Source organism: Cornus florida, unplaced genomic scaffold (genome assembly GCF_030987335.1).
Source record: "Cornus florida cultivar Cherokee Brave unplaced genomic scaffold, ASM3098733v1 CherokeeBrave_3.0.0_Hap2_Chr05, whole genome shotgun sequence".
Classification (NCBI taxonomy): domain Eukaryota; kingdom Viridiplantae; phylum Streptophyta; class Magnoliopsida; order Cornales; family Cornaceae; genus Cornus; species Cornus florida.
In genome coordinates this window covers 43,460,274-43,482,015 of record NW_026775575.1, presented here as the reverse complement: position 1 = coordinate 43,482,015, position 21,742 = coordinate 43,460,274, and the positions used below count along the sequence as shown (strand labels likewise).

The window sequence follows — 21,742 nt, the reverse complement described above, 5'->3', positions numbered from 1 at the left end:
GAAGACTTAGAGTAGTGAAGTCCTTCTATTACGTGAAAAAAATATATCTCTTCGTACAAATTTTTTTTAAAGAAAACTTACATTTTTTTTTTCTTAGGTCTTTTCTATCTATTCATAATTACTAAGTCCTTCCATATTGTAAAAAAATAATAATAAAAATAAAATAAAATAAAATAAAAAATTGAAAAGAAAGAAAACTGACTACAACTTGTTACTGTACAATTAAGCAACAAAGTTATAAACTACGGAAAAATACAATAGAGTGTCATTTTAAGGATTTTATCAAAATTTTGATAAAACATAATTTCAATAGGCCACCTCGACTGATTGATGAATGACATTTTTTTTTATTTATAAATGTTCCTCTATATGTACAGAAGAAAAACACGAAAAAAAAAAAAAAGTTATTATAAGGTGTTTTGTTTTATTTAAAACACCCATATTGAGTTGTTGTTTTGTTTTATTTAAAACACTCAAATTGAGTAGTTTTGAAGTCTTAAAAAACCATAAACAAATAATATAGTTGTTTTCAATTTCAGTCATTGGATGAAATCCAACGACCGAACAGACTGTATATATATATATATATATATATATATATATATATGTTTGAGGACCAAGGTTAGGATTTAGTTCTATGTAAGCCATTGTCAGGATATGATTTGTTTTGTATTATGTAGATGAGCTGGCTAATAAGTTTAGACTTATTCTATGTCAGGCCATTGTCAGAATATGAATAACATGCCATTGTTGGGATATGGCTATTATATATTTTTATAACTTCCAACCTATTGTCAGGATACGGGCATGGTTATTATCTGTTAACCATTGTCAGGATATAATTAATTATATCAATAATGATATTATGTGTACCATAATACAAGCTTGAGGTCTTGGGATCAGTGGTTAGGGTGGAGGCGTATATTTCCAGTTAAGATAGGTACCTGGATTAGGGTTTGTGCCATGGTAGAAGGATGATTTGTGACCACCTTTATATGCGATTTGCATGAGATACCCACTAAACGGTTGAGTCTGCCTTAGTCCAGTGAGAGTCTTTAATGTGTATATTTATATATTTATCGACTATGTAACTATTGCATTAGTTAGCTATAGATGTGTAGTTTTTTCAGGTCTATGTTTGGGTTATCGTAGAAAGGGCTTGCTGTGAGTTTTGACATCCCATTATTATATTTTTCGGTCCTCGTTAGTAGCATGATTAGCAATTGTTCGTGCAGATCATAGACTTGGCATCATCACTCTTTGGCATCATCACTCTTTCGTATCATCGACGTAGAATTCTATATTTGGATTGCTTATTTCAGTTATTAGACATTTATTTATTTTTAGTTATGAGATTTTATTAGGGGTCCATCTTTGAGGATTTTCGAGTTGTATTCTTGTGGAGATTTTTTTTATGTAGATTTTTATCCATCTTTGAGGATTAATGGATTTTATTTAAAGGAGATTATTTAATTATTTATTAGTTTTTCTTTCAGCAATATTATTTATTTATTATGTATTCTTTGTTCAATTCAATATATTAATTGTTCAATATCTCCTGAGTTTTGGACTTGGACTTGATCAACCCACGGTCTAGAAATCAGGGGATATCACAGTTATCACCTCACTATGTGAATGTTCATGTTTTGATTGGTATGGCAATAGCCTATAGGTTGGTGGAACTAAATTGTCTACATCATGTGTAAAGTGATTATTCATGTGTTTAGTTACAAGCGTATACAAGTTGGTTAGTGTAGTTGCAATTGGATGCAACAAATACGGAATAGCTTATTGTGTTCTGAAAATAGGAACCATGTGCTATGTTATAAGTATAGGTATGTTGAGTGGAGCCATAATAAATAGGTAAAGTCCACTTGGAAATGTGAAATGAAAATTTGGATAAATTAATCAGAGTTTCATTTCATGGATTTGGTGAATTTTGGAATTTCTTTATTTATTTTTTTTGGGGGGCTGGGGGGAGAATGTAATACCCTTATATTTTAGAGTTAACTTCTAAAAATTTAGTATATTTAATAGTATTTTGTAGGAGCGTGGCAAACCTATATTAAATTTATTTTATGTTTTAAAGGCATTTTTATTATCATTATTGTGTTTTTGGGTCATCGTGATATTATATGTTGTTATATGGTCAAAAATAGAATTTTTTCTGTATGTGTAAAATTGGTGGCAAAACTCCATGTTAATTAGTGCCCTTTGTTAAAGTTCACTTCATGTCAATGTAGTATTTAGGTTCTTAAGTCCATGTACTGATAGTTATCCCAATATTTTATACGACGGTTGAAAGAGTTTTTATTTATTTATTTATTCAAACAAATTGAATAGGTAAATATAAAAATCTACTGGGTGAGCCAGGCTTCAAGAAGAAAGAAAGGCAAAGACTAATAGCTCTAAGCCTAGGACAATATGAACAAAGGCCGTTACATTAAAAGCTAGGTTGAAATGTCTTTATTCCATGCAAAAGGACGTCACTCAAATGAAAGAATTGGAGAGATTCCAATCTGAGGCTACACTCCTAACAGAAGGAGAGTCATGAAGGCTATAGTGGTTGCATGTTAACCTTTCACTTAGTCAGTGCAAATTTTTATATTAGATTTAATATAATAATTATTAACAATATCAAGTCATGCTTTTTCTTTTCCCTTTTTGGGCATGGAATAATTTGAGAAAAACAATCGAAAAAACGAAAGGAAACAAAAGGAGCAATACAACAAAACAGAGAAAAAAAGGAACAAGAAGTTCCAGTTTTTTGTTCATTTATTATTCTGATACAAAAAGAATAACATATCTTTAAGATGCAAAAGCATCACATAACAATAAATAAAACCAATGTAAAATTCAGACTAGACTCTGAACTGCACAATGTCAAGATCAATCTCTTTTGGAATCTTTCTATAAGGAGGAAACTTTGGAAAAGAATGAGCAATTCTTTTAGCAGTATCCAAGTAAGACACATATTTGTGGATCATCTCAATGGTGTTGCTGTCAACAACTGCCTCAGTGTCTTCGAAACTGGTTGCTTGCAAAGCACGAGTGATCAATAAGTTATTGAATTCTTGCCCGCATTGTTTGATTTCCTCAATCTCTTTGAATGCCTTCTTCTTGAAAGTCCAATTGCCTGTTTTTCAGTTGAAGTCGTAGAGTGCAAGGAACCTCTGGCCATACATGGCTATGAATTCCAATGCAGCAAGAATGAACTCGAACTCTTCTACCGACAGGTGGTAAACAAAGTTGATTCGTGTCCATCTTGGTTTCACTCCATTGTAACCTTTCTGGATGGTGGATTTGAAGGCAAGTGAATGAGACTCATCGACATGGAGAAGATGGTGACCATAGGGTCCAGCACAAGCGCACCCACCACGAGCTTGGATGCCAAACAAGTCATTGAGGAGTTTTGCAACAAAAGCGCCATGAAGGGGCTTGTCTCTCATGTTCCCGGACTGTCTCCAAATGGAAATTCCTCCGTCTGATCTCGTCCCATTACCATCTATGGAGCTTTTGTTTTTCATGTCAACAAAGGATGAATTCGCTGTGGAGAACACAAGGAAGGACAGGATAGCTTGCCTTTTTACACTAGTATTTCCTAGTATCCATATGTTTGGATTTGGAAAAAGTCTGTCAAGTGCCCTTTCTATGAAATTGTGCTCATGCATTTCAATCACTTCATAGCCAATGTATTGTTTTACCCAGAAAGCTATTGCTGTTCTCATTTTCTGAATAATTGGTGGCGTTCCAGCATCCTCTCTCTCTTCCACATCTTCATAATATAGAGTGTCCTGCAACCCATGTCATTTAATTAGCAAACTTGGTAATTGATGAAACCATAAGATGATCGATAGAGAAATTAATTGTTTGCTTTCAAACACAATCTATAAGCATGTGTGTGTCTCTCAAACTAGCACAAAAAGAGGTGATGACTAAATACCTTTTCACTATATCCATTGACAAAGCTCACAGTTCCTCCACCACATGTTGAAGGTGGTGAAGATCCTAATTGATAGAGGACCTTGTTCATTAGAAGAATTCCAGGAGTGCCGGGTCCTCCAACAAACTTATGTGGACTCAGAAAAATTGCATCATATCCATCTACTTCCCCAGATCTCATGTCAATCTCCACATAAGGACCACTGTACATGTAAGTTTTAAAGCAAAGCAAGCACGTTAGCAATTGAACAATTATCAATAATACCATTTCCTAGAGAAACATACGAAAAGCAAAAATTTACGTACCTTGCAGCAAAATCAAAGCATGCGAAAGCACCATATTGATGGAGAAGTGAAGCAAGGGAACGCGTGTCAGTATAAATTCCGGTGACATTACTGCAAGCTGAGAAAGAACCCAACATAGGACGATTTGTCTGCTGGTATAACTCGAGTTGGTGCGTTAGAGCTTTAATGTTGATTAAGCCATTTTCATCAAGACCAATCTCTACAACTTCTACTAAGCTTTGGCGCCACGACAGAAGGTTCGAGTGATGTTCATATGGCCCAACAAAAACGACCCATCTTTCTTCATCCCTTAGGCTATTCAACACCCTATTCTTCATAGTTGATGCAACAGCAATTCCCATAACTTCTTGAAGCCGTTTAATGGCTGCCGTTGTGCCGGAGCCAACAAACAGGATTGCATCTTCATATTTTCCCCCTAAGCAAGACTTGACATACTTACTTGCTTCATGCACCATTGTTGTAGTTTGATGCCCCACATAACTGTCACTTGTATGACTATTCCCTTTTAACACCAATGGAAAAATGTTAATTTTATTTTAGTAGAGAAGTTAATAGCCACAAACATTAAAAATGATAACTAACTAACCATAAATTGGAAGAACATTGTTGATGATGTAGTTCTCAATGTAGTGAAGACATCGGCCGGAGGCAGTGTAGTCGGCATAGGTAAGCCGACGTTTTCCAAAAGGAGTGTTGAACTCCACATCACTGCCGATGACTTGAGACCGCAACCATGCTAGTTTCATCTCTGGAGGGCCACTCGGGACATCATTTGCGAGCATCTTAAACGATTCCAATCCGATGTCGGCATCATGATCAGAAACTTGACGACTGCTTGTCTTCGTTTGCAGATTCCATTCCAACTTTTGGTTACCAAGAGTCTTTTTCAACATGGGTTCCTCAAGTTCCATGATGTTTAATATTCTAGAGAGGAGAGAATGAAAGTGAAATGAGAAGTTACACGTACAATGGATGAACTATAACAAGAACAAGATTAATTGTTGGTAGCTAGGTTATGTTTGTCTTGGTGAGATAGGAAGGGTTTGTATTTGAAGTGCTGGATCGGGTAACAAAATTTACAATTAAACACCGCGTGAAAGCACACATCAACGAATATGTACGTAGAACATGACCAGCCTTTGTTCTAGGCCATCAGTTTGGAATTCACTCTGTAATAGCATGTGCCTAGTCGCTCTTCTTTATTTTTTAATTTTTAATTTTTTTTTTTAAAAAAAGAAAAATTAAATATGTACCTAGTCAATTTGATTGACTTTCACAAATATTTAGTTAAAGAGGGGTGAGTGGGGTACTTAGTGACGTGGTAATTAATTGAATCTTGAATGCTAAGCGTGGCCATTCGTATTTAAATTTGAGGAGACAATTTTGTGTAAATTAATAACGTGAGTTTGTCCATGCTAACATTGTTGATCGACAGAGTTCACACTATATTTCTCATGGGTTAGAAAATTTGTTTGCTACCAGTAAAAAGAATCATTCTACATACTCAGCTCTAAAATCTTTTTTGTATAACTCATTATATTTGCCTACTTTTTCCAAAAATTGTGTAAAAACTTTCTCCAAAAATTGTAAAAAAAACATTCTCCAAAAATTCTGTAAAAATAAAAATAAACCAAAATTCCTAAATATTTAAAATTTGGAAAATGGAATGAATTCCGCAGAGAGGCACCCTACCTCAACAGCAAATGTGCTAATTTTTACGAGTTAGGCCGTTTCGAATTAAATTAGGATCTTTCATCACGTCAAAATTATCCCAAAAAAATGTATCAGCTCGCCAATTTAATCTTTTGATGATCCAAACGCTACATCATTATGTTATTTAATGGTTTTTGTTCCACTGATGAGATATTCTACCAGAAAAGAAGAAGTAAAAGTAGGGATTTTGGAAGTCTTTTAAAGTCAACATGGTGGGATTCACCAGCTTTGCATACAGTAAACTTTGAACTGACTTGGACAATGGTAGAAAATATACATAAACAAGCTTTAAATTACCTTTGACTTTTTGAAATACACTTCCAAAGACTTTGTCTTTTGTTTATGGAATTGTACTTGACGCGACTTTTAGGCACATGAAGAAAAAATTCTGTCAACTTTATAAAACATATCAATATACGTAAACAGTCTTTATGCGATTAATTCTCATATGTAGTAACTTGGAATTGCGTTCTCATTTATGAGACACAACATTTATTGAAATGTCATGTAAATTTTTTCATTATGAAAATTTGAAGCAACGAGGAATTTTCTTGCGGTCAATTTCAGCCACTTGAGCACAGACCGGCATTAATCTCATCCCACGTGGAATATCTAAGGGGAATACTTCAGCTATCTACTACTGCTTTCACACCACCAAACCGTTGGTCCTACGGATGGACAGGATCACTTGTCCTTCCTAAAGAGAGGTTGAAGGTCGAAACCCTAAGTGGTGCAATGTATCAAGATTTATGTTGGCTTACCTTGCAAACCAAATTAAATAAAAATTTCACATCTTTCATATATATATATATATGTATATATGAAAGATGTGAAATTTTTATTTAATTTGGTTTGCAAGGTTGTTCATAGCAAAATCTATGAAACATAGGCTTCCCACAAATATTGGATAAAGATCGGACTACGTTTACTAGCGTGACTCTTAAGAAATTGTTTGTACCTAAAATGAATTGATCATGAGGCCTGATGGTTCATGAGACACTAAGGCCCAAGGCTTTAGCAACTAAGCCAATCTCTTCCGGTTATTTTATTTTTTAATTTTTTTAACACTCACTTGCCTTTATGAAAATTTGAATTTTCAACCTTCTATTTTGAAAAGCAAGACAGTATTGTAGTCTTTACATGTAGAAGGTGTGTTTGGTTTCCAGAACTGATCACATCTTTCATTGTTTCATTTTTTATATAATTATTTATTTTATACTTAAATCATATCTAATGATTATTATGTATAGTGTAGAGAAATTTTTTCCATGAGCAAGAGATCATGATTCTCTGTGTTTATTATAACTAACAATTATGTCAAACGATAGTGAGCCCGGAAGCATTCTCTACTAAAAGTTTTCCAAAGCAATGGTTACAAACAATTATAATAACTACCAATAATGGATATTAGCTTTGATGATATAAGTTTTTCTCTTTAAGAACGAAAGTTGAGTATTCAATCTTCGGTAGAGTCAAATTATCAATATTTTTTGTTTTAGAATATTTAGTTGGTTTAATGTTCTTTTAAGTAACATTATTCTTTAATCATAACAAATTTCTCTTTGTGAGAGAATTGTTTATATGGAGAAGAAAATTTTGAACAAAAACATTGGTGGGATTTGTTGGGCCGGAGAGATAACAATAAACAAATACAGCGGAATAACTCTTTTCCCTATATGCAAGCAAATATAGTGTATCTCTATTTTTATATGTGCTGAAAATAATAGAAATATAATCAATCACACCAAGACACAAAAACATAAGCAATTTTTTACATAGAAAATTTCCCTAGTGTGAGGAAGAAAAACCACGGGACCTAGTCCGGTTGAAATCTCCATTATCAACCAAATAATGGGTACACAAAGTCTTCTCTAATCACAATTAGAGGCTACAATACATCTCTTCAAAATATCACGAATCTTGGCAAAAAACAAAGAGAATTGGAAAGAATATACCATAAACCTGGTTACTGTTCATGGGCACGAACCCCAACTCCCGAGCTCAAAATCCAATCTCCACCGTTCAGATTGTAGCTCATTGAGTCATGAACCTCTCCTCCAAATTTCAGCTCGATCGAACCACGAACGAAGTAGAATTAGAGTTTTGCTGAAATCTGGGCAATATATGAAAAAACTGCGTTTTCCCTCTCTTTCTTAGGAAAGTTACGACTGATCTCACATCCTCTATTTTTCTTGACTTCCTTAGGGTTATTCATCCTAAAGGGCTAGGCTTTGGGCTTTAATAAAACTCACTTGGGCTTTCCTCCATATAGAAGGAAATAAACCCAACAAATCTCCCCTTTTCCGACTATGTGAAGGGAATCGTTATCCCAGCGATCGAACAACAAACTTCAAGCTTTTCTTTTAGTAGGGTCTTTGTCAACATATCAGAACCATTATCATCAGTCTGAACCTTCTCAAGTTCAAGTAACTTATTGTTCAACGCATCTCTGATCCAATGGTATTGTACATCAATGTGCTTAGATCTTGCATAGAAACTGGAATTCTTAGCAAGATGAATAGCACTCTGGCTATCACAAAAACAACACATACCTCTGCTGCTTGAAACCAAGTTCTCTCAAGAACTTCTTTGCCCATAGCAACTCTTTAGTCGCTTCCATTGCTGTAATAAACTCTGCCTCTATCGTAAAAAACACTACAAGAAATTAGAGTTCTTGCCACAAGACACTTCGTGGCAAAAGCTTTCAAATTTCGTGGCGAAAGCCTTTTAGCCACAAGAAATAGCCTCGTGGCTCAGTTGTGGGAGTAGGCCCGTCACAGATTGCCAATAACCACGACTAAAATTTTTCGTGGCAAAATGTGAAACTTTTGCCACAAAATTTGAACTCGTGGTAAAATACCTCATTTCGCCACAAGCTATTTCGTGGCTAAATAATAATACTTTCGTGACAAGTAGCAATCCCGATATAGGAATTAATCGTAGTTAATTCAATCATTATGCCACGAAAATATTTATCGTGGTAAAATAGGTATTTTCCTACGAAATTTATTCGTGGCTATAAATTTAATTGCCCACGAATATATGTCATGGCAAATATCCAAAATAGGCCACAAAGTTTTTTCATGACTATAATTTTAATTACCCACGAATATATGTCATGGCAAATATCCAAAATAAGCCACAAAGTTTTTTCGTGGCTATAATTTTAATTTCCCACGAATATATGTCGTGGAAATTATTCAAAATAAGCCACGGAGTTTATTATTAATAAAATAAAATTGAATTTAATAGCCAAAAATATATATTGTGGCAAATACCAAAAATAGACCACATATTTATCATGGTACGATAAAAATTTGTGACAAACCTGTAAATTATTAACATTATAAACAAAAGAAATAATTTCAAAAAAAAAAAAAAAAATTATCACATCAACACGATTATGCAAACAAATAAATACTTAATATTGCATAAATTACACCAACCAAAAAATGTATTGTTTACAACATACATAATAAAGCCCATCGCATAAAAAAAATAAGTCTTAGCATCTAAAACAATTTCAACTCCAATAATTTGGACCAAAACAAGCTAGTATCTTAAATAAAATGTTTCAAGATCTTAGACAAAAATGAGCTATAGATTCCTAAATAAAGGGTTCAAAGACCTGAACATACACTACTTAAAACCATCTTAAACAAAAGGAGCTTGAAGTCTTGTAGCATGAGCCCATCCAAAAATCTGCAAATCAAACAATGAATAAATACAATTAGTGCCTATGTCAAAAAAATAATAATAATAAATAAAAATAAAAATAAATAAATAAATAAATGACCAATACGACCATTGTATAATATTACTATATTAAAACATCAATGTACCAAATTCTAGATTACAAATTCTATTATTCATCATTAAGTAAATTCTAAGTGATATAGAATTGATTATTTCACATATCAAAATATTAATTAAGCAATCCACCAACTCAACCTAGTAATGGCATCAACAACTAATTGAACAAACTTCAATCATTTCAAACAATAAATAGTCCCAACTAGTGTAAAAAAAATATATTTGAAAAGATCTAATATAATAAGTCAATCACTTCTAAGTTATACTCCAATCAAAAATAAATAGAACTACTTGATTGAGTCAAAAGAACTGGTAATCTTCTACAAATTTGTCTAAATATAGAGCAGAACCAAAATCAAACATTAATATAAAGTAGAAACAACACAATTGCGAATACCTCCCACAAACTTTATCTGATCAAGCATTCCTCTTTTAAGTTAGAATTCTCTTTTAATATAATTAACTTCTTCACTTCCACTGTCAATCATGTACAGGCCCAATCCAAACTAAAAATGTGGAGAGAAACTGAACAAAAAGAGCACAGCAACAACATACGTCCGTAGCACCACAAACTTTTTGCATTTCCACATCCTTTGGTACTAACCATATTTTAAAAAATGACTCTTATCGATTTCTGTGTTAGAGCTTTGAACAATCGCCAAATGTTGCCCCTTTTTTCACCTCACAATATGGTAAAATAAGTCTCTATCTATAGTGTGCAGGTGTGGGTTTTAAAATTTTCATGGATAAATGAGCTGCAACAATCTCCATCTAGATATGCAAAAAAAAAAAAAATGTACTACTTATCAAAAAAAAAATGTACTCCTACTAAAAAGCAGTAAACTAATGCCGGAACTAAATTTCCAGATCTTCTAGCTTGATGATACCTAACTATCACATGTGTATATAAAAGTGGTTATTTTAGTTTACAAAAATGACTATAATTATTTAGTACAAATTATGTCTGAGACTTTGTTGAAGACCACAACTCGTAATCATGACTATATAGAGGTGAATCCAGCAATCTGATATTGGTGATTATAAATATATATCACACCCACTAGTATTGCTCATTGTAAATGAAAATAGAGTAATAGACAATCAAATATCAGATCTAAACATGCCAAGAGTAGCAACATCAATACTCACTGCCAGTATACTTAGTCATTTTCTATAACATTCCATAGGTAAGACTAAATGTTGTTCTAAATACCCCTAATTTACTTTTATACTCAATAAAGTGATACATTAATATCAAAGGTTAATTCACAAAAATAGTCAAGAAATTGGCAGTTTCATCTTTGCATTAAATTACCTATTTGGAGTTCAAACTTTCGTAAAAGTTTGAAGGAGTGTATATCCATGTTTGTATTTACTCAATAGATTCCATATATTTCAAAGACAATATTATTTGTACTTCATTCTTTTGCCATAAACAAAATATATAGTACAAGCCTTTCAAATTCTAGCAACCTTCCTCAAACGTAACTTAGATTGAGACCATTGTTTTGTCACAGTTTCAATATATATATATATTAAATAATTGAAGAAATGACTTACCAGTCTGAAGTGATGTAAGCACTCTAAAAGATGGTAGGACCATAGGATGCTGTAATTGTAAAAATTATAATCCACGATAAGGGCCTTCAGCTTGTTCAAGACTCAAGTTCAACCCAAACTTACCAATTAGTCTTTCAAATCCTGCAAAGGAGATCCTGTCTCAGTCATTATTTTCACAAATATTTTTTTTGATAAGTATTATTTTCACAAATATTTATAACTAAAATTGATAAAATAAAATAAAAATTATATAAAAAAGATCATAAAAAATTTCACTAAATAGGATTTAGTTTGCAAAACAAGAATTACAGACCTTGATTAATTAATTTAGGGGAAAAAAAAAAATTTAAGACAAAACTCGTACATACAAGTTAGCAGTTGCAGAGAGAGAGAGGGGCAAGCTTGAGAGTTGAGAGATAGCGGGCCAGCGGCTGAAGCTTACGAACGGTGAACCCGAACTGGAATAGCTGATGATGGAAATTGAAATATATGGGTTTTGATTTTTTGAACAATCTGAAATGATATGTGGATATGGGTTTGGATATAGGTAATAGATTTTGAACTTTTGATTCTTGCAAACAGATAGAGAAACTGAAGTATGTGGGTTTTGAACTTCTGATTCTTGTAGATTTTGTAGTTTGCAGTTGCAGAGATAAAGAGAGGGCAAGTTCAGAGTTGAGAACGAGAATAGAGATGGAGGCGATTGGGGAAGGTGAAATGATTTGCCCTAAAATTATTATTATTATTTCTAGTGGCCTATCATCCATGGAGGGCAGAATGGCTGATCAAAGTATAGGATTGGAACAATGCAAAAAGAAGATTTAAGTCTAAAATCAAAAACTCAATAACAACAATAAACAAAAACTCTAATCAAAAACTTCATTAACAACAATAACGAAAAAGATCAAGAAAAATCATTCTCATCTCTATAGAGAACGTGCGCGTGTGTGTGTGGTTGTGTTTGTGTGTGATATATATATATAGTGAGACAGATTGAGAGAAAGAAAGACCTATTACCTGGTATATGGCCGAAGAGAGATTTGAACCAAGAGATTACGAGTACCTAAAGGATTGAAGGATTGGGGCTTCAGTTTGATGTCGAATACAGGGAGAGAAACCTAGGGCACCGTTTTCCTTTTGAGAGAGAGCAGAGAGAAAGCAAAGGTGTGGATCTTATTTGTCTTGGGCTGTTGGGCTGTGAGAGAGCAGAAGTGTTATTTGAGTTTCAATTCATGAAAAGCTGGGCTAATGGCGCTAATATTTTCCGCCCCCAAAATTTTGGGGAGATATTTTTTTGGGCCTTAGAGAAGTACGGTCCCCAAAAGCTAAAATACCAACCTTATAATAACCCTTGTCATAGTATATATGACCCAAACTTGGATTTATTTATTTATTATTATTATTATTATTTTACATGGTGATGTCTAGTTCTTAGGATTTTTTATTTTTTATTTTTATATCAATTACCTTAGAAAATTAATTCTTATAAAATCATCTCACATTAATCCAAAGGCAATGGATATAATTCACTCAATCTTATTACGTACTCAATGATCAATGTTGGCGTAACTTACTAACAGGGACGGAACCAGGATTTCAAGTGAGGGGGCACGGCTACCCAAAAAATAATAATAATAATACGGAGTGTATATATATATATATATATATATATATATATATATATATATATATATAACAACTATAAAATTTAAAAGGCAAAAAAAAGAAGAAAATTATTCAAATATGCACATTAAAAACAAGATTTTAATACTAGAAAAAAAAATAAAAAATAAAAAATAAAAAATAAAAGAAAAAGTTATAAAGTTTCAATTGAAGAAGGAAATTTTGACTTTTTTGTTAAGGAATTTGAAGAGAAAAAAGAAAAAATAAAGAGATAATTTTAGGAATCACAAAATTTAAGGGGGCACTGCAAATTTATATATATATATATATATATATATATATATATATATATATGGAAAAAATTGAAAAAAAAAATATTACTACATATATTATAGAGTGCGGGCCACGTGCCCTCGGGCCTTCATTAGCTCCGTCCTTGCTTATTAATAGATTGATCAATTAGGGATAACTTTACTCAATGATCAATGATGGAGAAGTTGGCGTGACTTGCTATAAAATTGTAATTAATTGAAATATATATTTGTAAAGAACGTTTGAAAAGTTTAATTATTACCTATTACTCATAAATGTATTTATAGAGACTGTCACGTTTAAATTTTTTAATTATTAATTATATAATGTATTTAATAAATATATAATTTATATTATAACTTTGGCCATTATGCGAAAAATAAGAAAAACAAAATTCAAAATATATCTAAAGTAAAATCATTTTGTTAGAAAAGTTATAAATATTTAAATTTCATTCAAAAAAAACATTTTTTTTTTTTTTAGTTTAGGACATTAAATTCCATGACACAAGTAGTTTTGTTTTTTAAATAAAGATTAATTCTTCAATAATGCTTTGTTCAGTTCGAAAAAATAAAAATAAAAATAAAAATTGGCGTTTGTAGTTCACTTGAACAATAGGCAATCAGCGATGGAAAAAAAGTTGCAGAGACTAGAGACAATCCGATATAGTGATATGCGGCGTATGCTGATATAGGTTTTGGACTTTTGATTCTCGTAGTTGCAGAGACTAGAGAAAGATATAGAGAAAGATATGTATGTTTGGTTTGTAATTTTGAAAACAGTCCTCAAGAATTTAGAGAATAGAAAACTGTTTCCAGATAACTATAAAAGACAGTTATCTGAAAATATGCCTTTTATAACTGCGTTTTCAGAAAACAGTTCTTAGAATACTTAACCAAGCAAAATTTTTTGTATAATTTTCTATTTTGAATTTTCTGAAGTAGAATTTTTTGTACAGTTTTCTGTTTTTAATTTTCTGAAAACAAAAAACTTTGACATTGAACTAACTCATTCTTTTAGTAATGACTTCATGTATCTATTGCTAGTGGATATAGGAACATGCATATGAATGATGATATGATATGCATGGTCCTATAGAGATGAGCTTGAAATAGATTCATAAATACTTTGACATTGAATCCTAAATACTCACCATATTATTTACCCCTTTCTTCAAGCTTTATCCATACATGATTGTTTAGGCTTTAAAGTATTCTTGCTTTCTTCTAATTTCTTTGAGTTGCTTGTTTGCTCATTCATTGTAGTCCAAGCTATCTTTGGATGGACTTGCATTTGGCTCCTTGCAACTTCATGTCTCTTTGTATTCATTCTTTTCCATTGATGTGATCTTTATTCTTTCATTGAGGTCATTTTTTGAAGATGAATCATCTATAACACTCAATGTATATAATTAAACATTAATCCATAAACACCGTTGAGGAGGCCCGAGATGACATGGGCCGAATATGACTTGCAAACGCGATATTCAGTCCGTACAGATGGGTCAGACCCATAGAAAGACACTGCCATATGGGCCAAACGCGCATAAGCCCACCAAAGATGACCAGGACTCATGGAGGAACGGACCTAGATCCAGCGGTCCATCAACATTTGTAAATATCTATAAATAGGAGAAGTAATGGAAAGAAGGAGGAGATATTTTTTTGGTTGAAATACAGGAATTCTAGAGAGAGAAAGGGAAAAGGAATTTCTTGTATCTTCAATTGGCGCCGTCTGTGGGAACGCATGGAAGATTGGTTGATCAATGATTAATATCGCGTGGATTCAGACCAATTCGGTGGATCGAGACTCGATCTTTGGGAGTTGGATCCAGATCTGAGCGATTGTGACCTACTCTGGAGGAATTTTAGTTCCTGAAGCTTTGGCAGAAGTGGCTTCAGATCTACGCAACAACGAGTTGTTTGATTGTGGCAGGATCTGACGGATATAGAATTCGAACAATTCAGATCTCGTCAACCGTGAGCATAATTCGGAGAATTCGAAACCAGATCTGAAAAATTCCCACTCGTAAAACTCGGATCTACTCGCGAACTTGAGATTAATGCCTTTACTCCGTTCAGGAATAATGATAGGTGAAAGCTCCAATTCGATGGAGGCTGTCCAGCAAACAAAGCTTGAGGAGTTGATGAACTTGATCGAGGCTCTCAAAAAAGAGAATGCAGAATTGAAAGCTGGAATGCAACATCAGCAAATGCCCGCGGTTTCGCGTCCACCTCCGGCCGGAGAGGGAGGTGTTCAATCTAATATTGCGCATCAAGGCGAGCAGGACGAGAACAGTCAGTCAGCTCTCCACCGTGATTTGCCACCAAATGCTCGTCGAGTTGAGGATCACGAAGGATCGACTTACGTTGATCCGCGACATGAGCAGATCAGACAGAATGAAGCCATGACCTTAGATCCGCATCGGGAAAGGTTCAACCGAGAGGAGGTGATAGAGGTTGATCGCCACCAAGTTGCGTCGCCTTGGCAAAGAGAGCCCATAGAGGAACGGTCGTTCGATCCGTCCTACCGGCCCTCCATGGCTACAATCACTCATCGCGGTTCCGAGAGCAGAACCGTAGCCCACAGAGCTACCACTGGGCGCCAAAGAGAGAATGAAGGGCTCCGATCCGCAGCTCGAACGGTTGATTCACCTTTCACTGACGAGATCCTGAATGCCCCTCATCCAAAGAAGTTTGCTATGCCAGTATTTATTTTGTTTGACGAAACAACCGATCCGATCGATCATGTGTACCATATCCAGTTGAAGATGGCCCTGAATACGGAAAACGATGCTTTAATGTGCAAATGTTTCCCTACAAGCCTAGCTGGACCGGCGCTCAGCTGGTTCAAGAACTTGCCTAAGAGCTCCATTGGTAGCTTCCGAGATCTGTGCGATCGGTTCATAAGTCAGTACTATGGGAACAAGCGTCCGCCAAAGGACATCTCAAGCCTATTCACAATGAGACAGCACAAAGATGAACGTCTCCAGGCTTTTCTCACCAGGTTTAATCTCATTAAGAGTATGGTGATCGAATGCCACCCTTCTACAGCAGTTCAAGCCTTCAAGTTAGCCATAACACGTGGCACTCCGTTCCATACCAGTCTGGTAGTGAACACGCCGACGACTATGGATGAACTCAATGAAAGAGCCGACGGCTTTGTGCGCCTAGAAGAAGAGGAGGCAGCCAATGCTCGGACAGCGTCGCTCGTGTCGACCGAGAAGAAGTCCAAGGCAAAGATCAGGCAGAAGCAGGCTCAGCCGCAGCGTCAAACCTCCTGGAAGGCAGAAAAGAGGTCCAGGGAGGAAGAGCTGATCACTCCGCTGAAGGTCACTCTGGCGAGGCTATATCAGGAGAACAAAGATAAGTTTCATCCACCACTGCCAATTAGGCAACCCCTCGAACAGAGGGATCAGACTAAACATTGTGCTTTCCATTCCGATTTTGGTCATCAGACTAATGAATGCAGGAATTTGAGAAGGCAAGTAGAGATGTTAATAGCTAGAGGGGAGTTCGCGAGTTATGTTCAAGGCTCGGCGACAGAGTAGAATCGACCGATGGAACAAGTAAAAAGGAGCCATAAACAAAGCTCCCATAATTCACCACCAGTTCGTATAATCAATGCTATCCACGGTCGACCCGAGCCCAGCGAAGCTTCAGATGAGCTGCTCCGAGCGCGCCTACGGCAGGCGCAGATGAAGAAAAGGGTCAGCAGTGTGAATACTCTACACCAGCAGATCACATCGATACAGATAAAGTTCGACAGGACAGACCTGCAGCGTGTTCAAATCCCCCATGAAGACCCGTTGGTAGTCAGTTTGACAGTGGCGGACTGCTTGGTGCGCAGAGTTCTGATCGATCCCGGGAGCAGTGCGAATGTCATGCCGAGGGACACATTCGATCGGCTCAAGATTAAACCAGAGAGGCTCAAGCCCACTGGAAATCCCTTGTTAGGATAAAATGGTAAGAGGGTGGAGCCCGTCGGAATGGTGGAAGTAGAAGTTCAAGCTGCAGAACGAACTCTTACGGAAACTTTTGTGGTTGTAGAGATTCACCCCTCGTACAATCTCCTGATGGGAAGAGGATGGATTCACAGAGTCCAAGGAGTACCCTCAACTTTGCATCAGGTCATGAGGTGCCTCGGACTCGATGGAAATAAGGTAATAGACATTCGTGGGGATCAGGTTGCAACCAAAGAGTGCTATTCCGTCACACTAAAGTATGTTGGGAAAGGAAAGGCGCCCGTCCGACCGGCAAGCCCCAGATAGCAATTACAGGAACCTCCGCCCAAGCAGAACAGGGTGGAAGGGTCAGTTGACTTGTCCGAAGAGCCCCTTCTGGATGTGCAGATCGATCAGTCCAGGCCAGAACGAACTACCAGAGTAGGAATAAAACTGACCAGGGAAGAGCGGCAAGAGCTAGCTGACTTCTTGTCTCACAATGCCGATGTATTTGCATGGAGTCACCTAGACATGCCTGGAATTAATCCCTCCGTATCCTGTCATTCTTTGAATGTCAATCCCAATTTCAAACCAGTAAAACAGAAGCAATGAAGATTTGCTCCAGAACGCAACCAAATCATAGCCGAGGAAGTTGATAGGCTGCTTGATGCGGGATTTATTGTCCAACGTCGTTGTCGTGCAGAAGAAGAATGGGAAATGGCGAGTATGCATTGATTTCACCAATTTGAACAAAGCCTGTCCGAAGGATAGCTTCCCGCTGCCAAAGATTGATCAAATGGTGGATGCTACCACCGGGTATGAACGCTTAACCTTTCTGGACGCTTATTCAGGTTATAATCAGATCCCTATGGACCCGGCAGATGAAGAAAAAACTTCTTTTGTAACCGAGCGAGGACATACTGCTACAAAGTTATGCCTTTCGGACTAAAGAACGCGGGAGCAACTTATCAAAGACTTGTTAGCAAAATTTTCAAGGATCAAATAGGAAAGATCGTGGAAGCCTATATTGATGATATGGTGGTAAAGAGTAGGAAGAAGAATGATCATCTGAAACATCTGCAAGATATATTTGATGTGCTGAGGCGATATGGGATGAGGCTCAATCCAACCAAGTGCTCGTTCGGTGTGAGTTCCGGTCAGTTTTTGGGACACGTGGTCAACCGCAGAGGCATCGAAGTTAGCCCCGCTCAAGCAGAGGCTTTGATTAAGAATGCCGAACCAAAGACGATCAGAGAGGTGCAAGCCCTCACAGGACGAATAGCTGCATTAAGTCGATTCATTTCAAAATTGTCAGACCGCTGCAAGCCGTTCTTTGACACGATTCGGAGTCATGGAAGACAGGTCTGGGGAGATGAGCAACGACAAGCATTGACCCATATGAAGGAATATATGCAGAACCCACCAGTCCTGTCAGCCCCGGATCTAGAAGAAAAGTTATTTTTGTATCTTGGAGTATCTAGTGTTGCGACAAGTGCCGTTTTGATTCGTTGCAAGGAAGGCGTGCAACACCCGGTATTTTATGTCAGTAAAACAATGACCGAGGCAGAACGAAAATACTCGAAGGCCGAACGGGTGATACTTGCACTGGTAAACGCAAAAAGAAAGTTGAGGCATTATTTCGAATCCCACCCTATAGCTGTTCTAACAACTTTTCCAATCAAAGTACTTATGCACAAGCCAGAACTCTCGGGCAGAATGACAAAGTGGGCCATAGAGTTAAGTTCATTTGACATAACATATGAGCCGAGAATAGCTGTCAAAGGACAAGCGGTAGCCGATTTCCTGCTAGAATGTGACTCTGAAGATACGGAAGAAGACCTCAGGTACGACTCTTGGAAATTTTATGTGGATGGCTCCTCTAACCAGATGGGGGCTGGAATTGGGGTTAAACTGCAAACCCCAGAGGGTACTTCTTTGAGTCAAGCACTCAGACTTGAGTTCCGAGCCACCAATAATGAAGCAGAATACGAGGCGTTGCTGAATGGGTTAAAGTTGGCCAGAGAGCTACAGGTCAGAAGTTTGACTGTTTATAGTGACTCACAGTTGATTGTTCGGCAGGTAAATGGTGAGTACGCGACCAAGGATGACGTGATGGAGGCATATCGTTCTGCCGTTCTGCATAAAGCCAAGGACTTTGCAAAGATTGAATTCATACAGTTACCGAGGGAACAGAACGCAGATGCGGACCGGTTAGCATGTAGTGCTTCGAGTTCCGGTGAAACATTGGCGAGGGTGATTCCAGTAGGAATATTGACCCAGCCATCTATTTTCGAAGAACCTTTGGACTCTGACCCTTGGCAAGTCAACGTCATACCATATGAACCAAGTTGGATTGACCCCATCATTACTTATATTCGAGATGGCGTTTTGCCTATGCAAAGGGATGAAGCTAGGAAACTCAAAAAGAATGCCGCAAAATACGCCATCGTGCATAACCAGCTGTACAGAAGATCCTACTCTGGCCCATATTTGAAGTGTGTCACCCCCGCAGAGTCGCAGCAGGTATTGCGAGCTATTCATGAAGGTGTGTGTGGCAATCATTCTGGGGGAAGATCGTTAGCGCATAAAGCAATGACACAAGGGTATTTCTGGCCGAACATGTCAAGAGATGCGGAGGAGTTCTCTCAAAGGTGCGATAAATGCCAACGATATGGACCATTGATCCACCAACCACCTGAGGAATTGCACGTAATGGCCTCGTCATGGCCTTTCGCGCAATGGGGGATGGATGTGGTCGGTCCTCTGCCAACGGCAAGAGCTCAGAACAAGTATGTGTTACTGGCCACGGATTACTTCACTAAGTGGGTGGAAGCAGAACCATATCCTAGCGTGACTCAGACTCATGTGAAACGATTTATTTGGAACAATATTATCTGCCGTTTCGGCGTTCCAAGATCAATAGTCATGGATAATGGCACGAACCTCGACAGCAAGCAAGTAAGAGAGTTGCTGGAGGAGTATGGAATTAACCAGAAGTTGGCTGCAGTAAGTCATCCTCAGGCCAATGGGTAAGCAGAAATTACAAACAGAACCATTTTCGCCTGCATTAAGAAGAAGCTGGAGGACCATAAAGGGAAGTGGTTGGATGAGCTCCCGAACGTCCTATGGGCTTACAGAACCACTCCAAGGCGGCCGACTGGGGAGAGCCCGTTTGCAATGGCATATGGTACCGAGGCGGTTATACCGGTTGAGCACTTGGTCCCAACTATCAGAAGCTTAGCATGGAGTCGAGATCAGAACGACAAGATGTTAATATTGAACCTCGATATGATAAACGAAAGGAGGGACGCTGCAGCAATAAGGTTAGCATCATACCAGCAAGTATTGGCGAATAGTCACAACAAAAGAGTAAAACACAGAGATTTTGCCCCTGGCGATCTGGTTCTGAAAAGAAAGGTGGGGATAGTAAAAAAAATGATGCCACCCTGGGAAGGGCCATACAGAATTACAGAAGTCATAGGCAAGGGGGCATATACGTTAGAAACCATGGCGGGAAGGTTGGTCAGCAAGCCCTGGAATGCCACGTCTCTGAAGAGGTACTACCAATAAAAGCTAAGTTTCGGCTTTATTGGGTGTTGTTTGTTGTCAATCAAGTACGTATGAATGTGCAAATTCCCAAAATTTATAAAAATAACTTTCCTCTTCAATGGGTTGCTAAAAATAAAAAAATAAAAATGAAAAGCCAAGTGGCAAGTGGCATTCTAGCCGAGCGCCAGACACTTAAGCAAGATAAGTGGCAGCTGGCACCATAAGCCGAACGCCAGACACTTGCTAAAAACTGAAAAGCCAAGTGGCAAGTGGCATTCTAGCCGAGCACCAGGCACTTAAGCAAGATAAGTGGCAGCTGGCACCATAAGCCGAACGCCAGACACTTGCTAAAAAATGAAAAGCCAAGTGGCAAGTGGCATTCTAGCCGAGCGCCAGGCACTTAAGCAAGATAAGTGGCAGCTGACACCATAAGCCGAACGCCAGACACTTGCTAAAAAATGAAAAGCCAAGTGGCAAGTGGCATTCTAACCGAGCGCCAGGCACTTAAGCAAGATAAGTGGCAGCTGGCACCATAAGCCGAACGCCAGACACTTGCTAAAAAATGAAAAAAGCCAAGTGGCAAGTGGCATTCTAGCCGAGCGCCAGGCACTTAAGCAAGATAAGTGGCAGCTGGCACCATAAGCCGAACGCCAGACACTTGCTAAAAAAAATGAAAAAAGCCAAGTGGCAAGTGGCATTCTAGCCGAGCGCCAGGCACTTGAGCAAGATAAGTGGCAGCTGGCACCGCAAGCCGAACGCCAATCACTTGCCATAAACAAGCACACGACAAAGTTAATATAAAAGAAAAGAGAGAAAAGGTATATATATATTGAAAATGGGTTTGAACAGAGCGCAACACAAAGGAAAAAGAGAAAAAGAGTTCTGTCATCTCATTCATAACAAGCATTGGATTTACAAAAAATGAAATATTCAAGTCACATTGTTACAAAAAAGTATGGAATCGAAGAGTCCGGAGGAGCC

The 21,742-nt window shown here is 37.1% G+C and overlaps 1 long non-coding RNA gene and 1 pseudogene across 1 annotated transcript; both read right to left on the bottom strand.

Moving 5' to 3' along the window:
• Positions 1–2,861: 2,861 nt before the first annotated feature.
• On the bottom strand, positions 2,862–5,159 carry LOC132309212 (uncharacterized; annotated as a pseudogene).
• Positions 5,160–9,218: 4,059 nt separating this feature from the next.
• On the bottom strand, positions 9,219–12,554 carry LOC132306380 (uncharacterized). Its single transcript, XR_009481948.1, has 3 exons — positions 12,352–12,554; positions 11,335–11,475; positions 9,219–9,663 (listed from the first exon to the last, which is right to left on the bottom strand). It is a non-coding gene; the product is annotated as an uncharacterized LOC132306380 (long non-coding RNA).
• Between the last annotated feature and the right edge of the window lie 9,188 nt (positions 12,555–21,742).